Source organism: Lactuca saligna, chromosome 5 (assembly GCF_052625555.1).
Source record: "Lactuca saligna cultivar CGN05327 chromosome 5, ASM5262555v1, whole genome shotgun sequence".
NCBI classification, from domain to species: Eukaryota; Viridiplantae; Streptophyta; class Magnoliopsida; order Asterales; family Asteraceae; genus Lactuca; species Lactuca saligna.
In genome coordinates, this window is record NC_136421.1 from 98,495,068 (window position 1) to 98,506,066 (window position 10,999).

At 33.0% G+C, this 10,999-nt stretch overlaps 2 long non-coding RNA genes across 2 annotated transcripts; one reads left to right on the forward strand and one right to left on the reverse strand.

The window, feature by feature from the left end:
- The first annotated feature begins 3,735 nt into the window (after window positions 1-3,735).
- Window positions 3,736-5,002, forward strand: LOC145047743 (uncharacterized). Its single transcript, XR_013682387.1, has 3 exons — window positions 3,736-3,919; window positions 4,666-4,742; window positions 4,876-5,002. It is a non-coding gene; the product is annotated as an uncharacterized LOC145047743 (long non-coding RNA).
- A 1,464-nt stretch (window positions 5,003-6,466) lies between these two features.
- LOC144998329 (uncharacterized) lies at window positions 6,467-8,486 on the reverse strand. Its single transcript, XR_013660256.1, has 3 exons — window positions 8,246-8,486; window positions 7,461-7,501; window positions 6,467-6,648 (listed from the first exon to the last, which is right to left on the reverse strand). It is a non-coding gene; the product is annotated as an uncharacterized LOC144998329 (long non-coding RNA).
- Window positions 8,487-10,999: the final 2,513 nt, after the last annotated feature.

Consider the following 10,999-nt stretch of genomic DNA (forward strand, 5'->3'; position numbering starts at 1 on the left):
AAAACTATAATTTTGGATTTTTTTATAAAAAGAAAAAACCTCACATCTGATTGGACCTGGTACCGATAGACATGAATAAACTAAAAGATTAAAAAATAACTTAGTAGTCAAGAGACCTGTCATTTAATGCATTAATCTCTAACAATGCCTGTTAATTCAGATTAGATGATCAAATTGATAAAATAAACTTTACACTTAATTAATTCATGCAAATGATGACTATTGGTGCTACGCATTTCAGGTGCCTAGAGGTTCTATTCCAACTATCCATAATCAGAATGGAACCTGATCGGATTCATGAGACCACTTATAACTCTATCATGAAGTGTGATGTTGTTGGAGCATGAAAATTCCGTACAAATAATGAGTTATAGTTAGTTTATTTATTTCCCTTTATTTGTACTTTAGGTGTTTTTCTCTCTCCTATATAAAGGGAGAGTTGATCATTTTCTTAAGTGCACTTCAAAATGTACCTTTTTCTATAGAGAGAGAAAGTGGGGGGATCTCTCCCACCCATGTATTGTAATGTTATATTTTATCTCTCTTTTCTAATCTATGGTATTTCTCATCATATGTTCTTCATGTTCTTCATTTTTATATTCGTTAAATCTGCAGATATTATTCTTCCGCGTCCACCAATAGTTCAAAATTTCTTTCAACAAGTGGCAGCAGAGCCATACCTTGAAGGTTCAAGCGACTAGTTCAAGGGAATGTCTCCCGTTCGGTGATTATCTTGAAGATTTTTCGGATTTTGCAAGAATTTCCAGGTTCAAACTGGAAATTTTGTGATGAGTTTTTTCTATTTTCTAGTGTTGATTCTTGCTTAGAAGAATAAATTTGTTGTTGATGTTCGTTCAAATTTTCTGCTGAAAATCGTGTTCTTAATGTTTTTATTTTTCTGTTGAAGAAATGAAGGAAAATGGGAGAATAAATTAATTTTTGTGGTCTCTAAAACTGTTGAAGAATCTGCTACAAGAGATTTTTATTCTTGGAAATGACACACAAAGTTTGGGCATTTATTGATAAAGTTGGAGCATTTTTCTTGAAGACTTTTCCCAGCAACTTTTGTTCATCCAAAAGGTATGAGCTTCTCTTGTTCATAAACAAATTGTTGTTGTAGATTTTTATGAAGAATGTATGGACATGAGTCTTTGGTTTTCATAAAGCCACATGTCCTTGTTACTATTTTTGGTAAAGAGTATACAACTTTTATTCACCTTCCCAAGATAAAACCATGTGACTTGACCAATCTCATCAACTTTTGTCCCCTTTAAACCACTTGCATACTCATCTTTTTGCCATCCCAATATCTCTTTTGACCGAAAATGATTTAAAAAAGATTTCCCTCATTAAAATATGAATAAATGGCCTTTTTTGTACCATTTTTTCATAAAAAATAACATTTTTCATCATTTCTCCAGCCCTTCTTGAGCCCCTGAACCACAACCAAAAACCACCTACCGGAGCCTCCTAAGAAGCCTCCCTGCAGCCCTTCATAGCCTTGGTACCACAGCCCCTCTCACGCCTAAGTACCACAACCTCTTAGTCCAAACCGAGGATTTGTAGCCTTCTCTTTGCCTGCTGTCCAAAGTCTGCTAATCTGCAAATGCCCTCTTCTTGCCTTCGGACCGAAACCCTCTCTTTTATCGGAGCTTTTGGACCGCAACTATGCTCTTCTTCTCGGACCGCAACTTTGACCACAAACTCCTTCATCGCTAACCGTAAGCGACCTTAGCAGTTGCTTCTGCGCCTTTTGACCGCAGTCGCTTCTGCTCCCACACTACCAAAGTCTTCATCGACTACAGTCTTCATTCTCAAGCTAGCCTCATCCGCACCCACCCCTTCCATCTGCACCCTTCTTGCCTCCGGTCCTCCCTCTTCTCAACTCTGACCCTCTTCCTCCTTCAACCTCCTTTGTTTAGCCCTCTTCTTCCAGCCTCCCACACTCCTTCCTCCTCCTTCCCCCTTCCTCCTTCCTTCTTTCCTTCCCTCCTTCCCTCTCATCACCCCTTTTTTTTAGACGTCTTTTTACTTTTTTAACTCTTTTTTTTTCACCAAATTAAAAAAAAAAAATTCCAGCCAATTTTTTTATTATTTATTTTTTTAATTAATTTGTTTAATACCAATTTTTTTTAACACCAATTTTTTTTATTTAGCCAATTTTTTTATTAAAACCAATTTTTTTAACACCAATTTTTGCCACAACCCAACCTTGGATGATCACATTGGTTCACTTCATGCCGATTATTTTGGAAGACTTCTATTCTTTCTGTGAATATTACTCCATACCGCAGTCGGACTTCATATTATTCTTTGTAACGTTTGCACCGCAACGGCGACTGATCAACAAAGTTGTTTCGTATTCTACATTTTATGAGATTTTTATGACTTTTCACTTTTGATCTACGGTTGACGAACCATGTATCCTGAGCATGTTGACTTTATTTTCTATTGAAGACCACTTCGAGAGGTCTGGCACCGCAATTTGGGTATATGATATCTTTTCGGCACAACATAGATTATTTTTTCATGCAGAGTTATTCTCATTTCTTTGGTATTTGTTCGAGCAGTTTTTAGCAACTAAATCACCCAGCTACAGATGACCGCAAAGTATCTCTTTTACTCTTTTTCTCGTGTCTTATCGAGACCCTTCATATATTTAGGGAGAGTCTTCTTAACTCTTGGTATCCAACACTCTCCTTCCCGATGATATATTTATATTTGATAACCGGTCTTTGGTTATCAAATGTAAGGAGAGAATATTATGATATCATCCGGATATGGTTTTTATGATTGTTTGAGTTTGGATTTTTGAAGACTTCTAAAGACAATGATTTTTTTAGTGATGCGATCTGGCACTTATTTTTGGTCTTCCAGATCAAGATTTTGGCATTACTAGATGTTTCGCGGTTCCGGATTATTTATTATTCGAACTCCACGACAGGATTATTCTTTGTGTTTGCATCCAGTTCAGATACTATGATTTCTCGAGTTTGGATTTGTGATATTTTGAAGACGAAAATTATTTTGGCTATGTGACGTGGAACTTATTTTTGATCTCTTAATCAAATTTTTGGCATTGCTAGACCATGTCTTTGGACTCGCATTATTTATTATCCGGACTTCATTTTTGAATGCTTCATATTTTTAGCAGGTTATTCTTTGAAGAATTTTGGGTGTATTATGATTCGAGAACTAGAGATGTTTTTCAAACTTTTTGAAATCAAAGTGTTTCTTTTATTTGATCTTCTACTTGCTAATGGTTCTTATGACTAGTTTCAAGATTTGGATCTTATTTTTATGCTTCATTGGTGGTGCTTTGAAGTTGAAGACCTTCACTATTTAGATATTAATGTCTAATTTCAGACATCACAGACACTTTAGAGTTTCAGAGACATTTCAGCATTTGGTTTTCATTATGTTTCATTTTATTATCACACTTGCTAGTCGGATTACTGTATTATAGCATTTTTATCACTTCATTTGTATCTCTCATAATTTGTAATCATCTAAGGAGAGATTGTTGGAGCATGAAAATGCTCTACAAATAATGAGTGATAGTTAGGTTATTTATTTCCCTTTATTTGTATTGTAGATGTTTGTCTCTTTCCTATATAAAGGGAGAGTTAGTCATTTTCTTAAGTGCAGTTTAAAATGTAGCTTTTCTATAAAGAGAGAAAGTGGTGGGATCTCTCCCACCAAGGGAGAGTCTTCTCTCCCACCGATGAAAATACATGGGTGACCCATTTAATGTAATGTTATATTTTATCTCTCTTTTCTAATCTATGGAATTTCTCATCATATGTTCTTCATGTTCTTCATTTTTATATTCGTTAAATCTTGATATATTATTCTTCCGCATCCACCGATCGTTCAAAAGTTCTTTCAACATATGTGGATATCAGGAAGGATTTGTATGGTAAGATTATTCGATTACATAGATTATAACTTATTAATTTCAAGTAAACTTTAAAAAATCTTATGCATTTGATTGATGCATTTTGTTTCGCATTCAGTGAAAATAGACATTTCATTAGAATCATGTGATGATCCAATATATTTTAAAGCTTCAAAACTGTAATTGAATAAACCATGCTAATAACTTAATAGATAATAAAATTTAACACAAATCTAGCTTGAAGCGCTATTATAATGTAATTTGAAACATATGCATTGAACCGATGCATAACAATAGAGCGATTTATTTATTTTTCTGAAATTCATCAACTAAATCAAATAAATATAATCGCAAAATAATTAGAATCCAAATAACAACATGATTGAACTATGTCTGATAATCAATTATCTGTATTTTTTGCAACTTCAATAATTTACATGGATAATCTTATGATTTCAATCTACAAGAATCGATAGATGAACCAATTGTTGAAGATATTATATAGAATCACGAGAATGTATATTGTCCTTCCGGTAAGGTTTTTGCTATAATCGATTAACTCAAATGAATCCAACAATGTTATTGAGTTCGTTGGTTTGCAATATAACAATCAATAACAACCATTTGTAAGCATTCTAACTCCGTAAAAATGTAAAAATGACTGAAACACTATGGTATTTTCTCATATCTATATTACCCTATCACCATTCTTTATGTCTCACCCCCTATAATGTTGGCTATTTCTTTTTCTTTATTTTTGCAATTAGGATACATTTTTGGGACTACCAATGTGGATGAAGCTGAGCTTGAATGGAGGGTATTAGGATTTATGAAATGATCTCAGGTAAAAAACAGGTCCTTAAAGCTAAGGTTGTTGTTGTTCTTTTTGTTATCGCAGGGTAAAATATGGATCTGATGCATTGGAATTGTCTTTTGTTGATTTTTTGGTTTCATTTTCATTTTTTGTTGTTTTGTAGATATGTATATGTCTTGATTTCGATTTATCACAACGTGATAGGACGATTTTCTAACCAGATCTGATGTAGTGAATTAGGTTGAGGAACTAAATCTTTCACCAAAGTTCTTTTTTACGTTAGTGCAATAATAAGGTTAACTAAAAAAAACATGTAACGACCATACACAAAAGGTTAGAGATTTACTTATTTCTAAAAGCATAATTGGTGTTTCCATTTTTATTTTGTAGATGATTTTGAATTTACTTGCGTCTCCTGTGTAGATTATCGCAAACAAGAAATCCATCGAATTTGGTAATTCGTCTGAAGCACGTTGGTACATATAGTTCTATGTGATTGGTAGCACAACACGATTAGTTGATTGGTTGAAGAATATAACTAGCTTAAATAATATGCTAATAAGTGGAAATACACATGTACGTGATTTCTCTTCTACTTCTAGCATTTAGAACCTGGTTAGGATGATTTGGTATCCAATGTAAATGAAATAAAGGTTTGACTACCCTTTTTTGACTTATTTCTCTCAGCCTAATTTAAAGCTTAGATTAAATGATAAAATTTGCCTCGAGAAAGATTAATGATTGACTAAAATGAAAAAATATAACAAAATATGCCCACATTAGTCTATTTTTATCATTATCATGTGTAAAATAAACCAATTCTTTTTGGATGTTTTTGGTCAATTTGGTCATCCACTTTTATAGCAGAAAATAAAGAATTTTCCTATTATGTATTAATGAAACTTGGGTATTGAAGAAACTAAATTTATCAAAAAAAATTGGCCTTTTTATTACTCATTCTGTTTGTCATGGTCTGGTGTGTGGAAAAAACGGACCGTTAACCGAATAATAGCTAAATCGGGTAGGTTAGGCGGTTTTTGGGTTAAACGGTTTGGGTTAGTCGAGTTGGTGTTTATCACCAAACCGTAATCAGATCAGATTATATGGTGAAATCAGTTCAAAAAAGTAAAATCAACTCATTTTAGCTTAAACTTTAGGTACCATATTTCTCTAATTCGTTATTTTGTTATAGGGTATACATTTGAAATTTTATGTTTTTTCTTGATCTTGAAGTTTTTGGTCTAGCAAACATGTCTCCCCTCTAGAAATTGGCTTCTAAAAAGTGACAGACAACCACTACAAAAAATATGTCATTTAGTGGCACACAAAAAGTGCCACCAAAAACCCAAAAAATGTCACTAAAGGCTTCTAAGAGAATCTGCAGCACATATAATAAGTGCCACTAGAAACGCTCCCACTAAAACCCTTTAGTGACACTTTTAGCTTTTGTCGCTGCAGTTTTTTAAGCTTTTAGTGACACCTTTTTATTTGTCACAATAGAAGAAACGTTTTTTGTGGCACATATTCTATGCTATTTTGTGCCATTGAATGCTCATTCAATTCAAGATTTCAAGCTACTTTTAATTATACATTTTAAGACTTTAGTGACACTTAATTATTTGTCATAATACAAAAACTACTTTGCGGCACCTTTTACACCCATAAATACTCCATGAGATTTTATAATTTAGGCTATTTATATCTACATAATTTTTTATCTATAATATAAAATATAGAACAGTTAAAGTGCAGCACATTAAACATAATAAAATTTCCATTGTTTTTTATCAATATTTTTGAACTTTTTGAATCAAATATGTCAAATCAAAAGAAAAAATTTTTGAAACTTGATTGTAGATAAACTTCTTCCCCAAACTTCATACTAGGTTGAATAACTCGTGTTATCTCATACTCTATAATCAATACTAGCAATTTCCTGTCCAAAAATAAACAAAGATGATTCAAAATATAGTTAAATAATACATTTTATAAAATAAATAATAAAACCATGTCGATAAGAACAAACTGGAGACAAAAGCAATAGAAAGATAAGCTGCAAAAATAAACTGCATTAGGTATACAAGAGAAAGATAAAACAAATGTCAAGGTCCATATTGGGAAAGGAATCTGCATACACATGCAAAATATGGAACATGTTTAAAGCTTGTTGGCAACACACAAGATGAAATTATCATGTTATCAAGATTGACCCTCACTATGTTGTAATTTTATTCGTGTTCTTAATAATCTTAAATCAAGAAATTTATTTTTTATCCTTTAATTTTGCAACTATTACCCGTTGTAATTGGATGTGGCTTAGCCTTTTTGGATTAAAGAACAACATAGGCCTGGATGTTATGGTGCAAATATAAGAAAAAATGGCAAAATGATTTTTTTAGGGGTATGTCAAACCTGTTAGATATGCTCAAACTAACAACAATAGCACAAGGATATTAATATGTCACTTGACTATTTGAAGCCCTGGTGTAATAAAGATTTAAAAGGGTATTATGGTCTTTTCTTGGAATCTAATGGTTCGAAGACTAGGCATACTAAATTACTAATTAATCTATTCCTAATTATGTCAATATTGATTTAATTCCTTCACATTTGCTAAAAATGCACCAAATTTATCATATGATAATTTGTCCCAAATGAAAGTAAAAAAGAGTGATAGATGATTAGCAGCAACAATAAGAACGAGTCAAATGGAGAAAAATGAAAATTAGGGTATAAAGGTAATTTCACCTCACTTGTTTAAAAAAAATTACCATCCACTCGAGTGCATCCTGCAACAAGTACAAAGTAGTGCACATTAGTGTCATTATGACCACTAAAATAAACATGCTTTTGAATGATTAAGTTAGGACTATTAAATGAACCCTTTTAACATATAAGTAGGAAAGATTAATGTTACTAAATAGCAACGAACTTTTTAATAAGTCCCATAGACTCATGGAGTCACTCCACTTAATCAAACGTTGACCAATTTTACAGGCACCATGCTAAAGGGATGTCCATATGGTCAACTAAGCAAAAAAAAGAAGGTTGCCTTTAACATGACACCATGTGAATACCACATCATTCTGACCGATCAACATTGGACTGACTAGTAAATTTAGATATGTAACACAAATTTTGATAGTTATAAGGTACTATTGAGTGAAATTATTGCATACACATACACATATGTGATATATTCTAGTTATTTTTTGCGCGAAATTGATGTTGATGAGTTATCCGAAGGTAATTTCGACCTTATCATGTTTAATAAACAAAAGTATAGAATTCCAAAACTCAAGAGATTCATCTTCAACTAGAAAGATTGCAAATGCAAAGTGCAATTACTTACAAAACTTTCTACTAAGATGTAGAGGTTTATAAAAAATTTCTACCAGGAATCGACTAAAGGAACGACTATCTGATTTTACAACTTCCTTTAAATTATTGCACTCGACGGCGCTGTTTAGATTTAAAAACTAAAAAAGAATAAAGAGAGCCAAATCCGGTGATTAGAGTGAAGAAAATAATACCTAATTGAAGTCGAGTGGAGAATAGAGGGAGATTTGTTGGCTGAAGTTTAAATCTGCGGTGCACAGTGGTGCAGCATAGCAGTGGTGGTGATGCGATGTCGGAGGTGGAAGCAATGAGCGCCGATGGCTGCTTTGTGGTGGTGTTAGGTATGGGAGAGAAGAGAGTGACGAGATTGGGGGGAAAATATTGTTCAAACTCCGCTCTCTAACACATACGAAGTAAAAGGGATGCGTATAAGAAATTGGGGAAACACCAAATTTATTATTGCCGATTCACTTTCGTTGGGTTAATAAGAACCATGAATTTAATTTCTTTTGTAGCACATATTTAATTTCTTTAGTGCCACAAAATAAATCAATAAAATCATTCCATACAACTTTAACCGTATATAAAAACATATGAGTATATGACACAAAATATAGAGTTTTAGTGGCATTTTAAATTTTATATGTCATTATTAAATACTAATATTAGTGACATAAATTGTTAAGTGCCATTAAATCTATTAATTTTATAGTGGCATATAAATTATGCCACTAAAAACATACTATAGTGGCATAAAAAAGATATGTCATTAAAAACATATGCCACTAAATATCATTTTTTTTGTAGTGAACGCTTTGTTTATAACGTACCATCATATTCTTATTCATAGATTTGTACAAATTTCAGGATTTATGCAAAAAAGATTTGCGGGTTTTTTGTTATCTCACACCCTACATAGACACCAAAATAACAACATGTTCATTTTTATCATTTGTATTCTTAGTTATTTATCTTTATTTCACAATTGATTATTTTGTTTGATGGAGTCATGCTATTGCAACTGAATGTTAGGATGGTCTTCTTTCTCTTTGTGGTTGACATTGTCCCAATCCGGATATAGATTAGTATGGTGCTACAAGTCCATGCGATACTTTCAAAGCCTTTAAAAGAGGTGTTGTCAATGGAAACAGAGGTTGATGATGTTGCATTGATATCAACAGATAACAATGGGACATATATCCTTATTTCTCATTATGCACATGTAAAATATTAGATGGTAGAGCAATTTTGATAGAGAAAACAAAATTTGATAGATAAATGTATTTGCGGTGAAGATTTTATTGTATGTATGTGTGTTTGTGTGTGACAGTTTAATATACTGGAATGATGTATATAACAATTTTACTTGGAAATGATGGCTTATTAGTTATTGATATTTTGGTTTAACGGAAACATTTTACAGAACCCTTTTAATTAAATAGCTATTAATATCTTTTCTGTTACAATACATTAAGTGTCTAATGTCGATTGGTTTGTAGATGTATACATATCAAATTTTTTTGTTGCCTTCGAGTATTGTTGATTTTAAAGAAAAAGTTTTGATCAACTCTTAAAAGTGAAGATAAGTTTAGTTTATTATAATATATTCAATCGACACTCGATGATATCAATAGTTTAGTAAATGATTATATCAAACGTAATGGCTTTTATTAATTATTATAAAATATTTTTTCCTTCTAGCTCAGTTTCATTTATAATCAAATATTATTAGTGACGCTGGTATTTCTAGGTTTTTTTTAAGTCACTATAGAAATATTATTAATTGGCTTCTCCAACTAAATTAGACAATTTGTTTGAACAATAGAAATTCATTTAAACAAGACAAAACTGCACAAATGGTCCCTGTGGTTTGCTGAAAATTGTCACTTTGGTCCAAAAATGTTTGGACTAGCACCAGAGGTCCAAACTTTTCATTTTGTTGCGAGTTTGGTCCAATTTGGTTTGAACTTTTTTATAAAGACGATTTTGCCCCTGATTATTTAATATTTTAATTTTTGTTTTATTACAATAATTAAAAAGAATTAAAAGAAAAGAAAAAAGAACATACTCTGTCTCTGTCTCTCTCTCTCTCTCTCTCTCTCTCTCTCTCTCTCTCTCTCTCTCTCTCTCTCTCCAAAGTAGACGAGCACCAGAGGTTATACAACCTTGTGATCGATCGACACTCCCCGGAAATCCCCTTCTAGCCTCGCCTCTCATACCTCTCTCTCTCGAACCAACCGTCACACCCGCTTCTTCTTCTTCTTCTTCTTCTTCTTCTCCTGTCGAGCAAAACCCACCGAGGACCTCGTCTTCTTTATTGTTGTTGCTCGTGGCACCTCATCGGGACCCCCAAATGAACCTTGTTTTCGATTCCTCTTCCTGTTTCAAACCAACACTGGAGGCGTGTGGTCTACTGTCGTTCTCTTCTAACAATCGCTCGGGGATGAGAAGGCCAAATCGGAGACCAAATTTGCAGAGATTGGCACTCTGCCTGTGTGTGTCTAGGGTTTTTTATTGGGGGTGATAGAAGGTTAGAGAAGGAAGATTCTGATGCTAAAACGACTTCATCTTTGTTCGAAGCAATCCCGACGATCTCGATTCTCAAATCGCCTCTCTCTACAACTTCTTTACAAACCCTTCTCAGATCTTACACCGATGAAGGTTTGGCGCTAAACTCGACTGATGTCCTTCTAGTTTTTTGAAACCCTAGCTATTCAGATCTGTTGTGGTGTTTGTGTGTGTATGTGTGTTTAATCTCTCGTTTGTCTTGTTCGAGTTTGTGTGTGTGTTTAATTTGTATGTGTGTGTGTGTGTGTTTGTGTTGTATCTGTTGAAAAATCGATGGATGTTTGTGTTGATCTGTGTTTGCTCATCAGATTTCATTTTTATGTGTGTGTGTTCATTTGATCTGATTTTGTGTGTGTGTTCATCTGATTTCATTTAGGTGG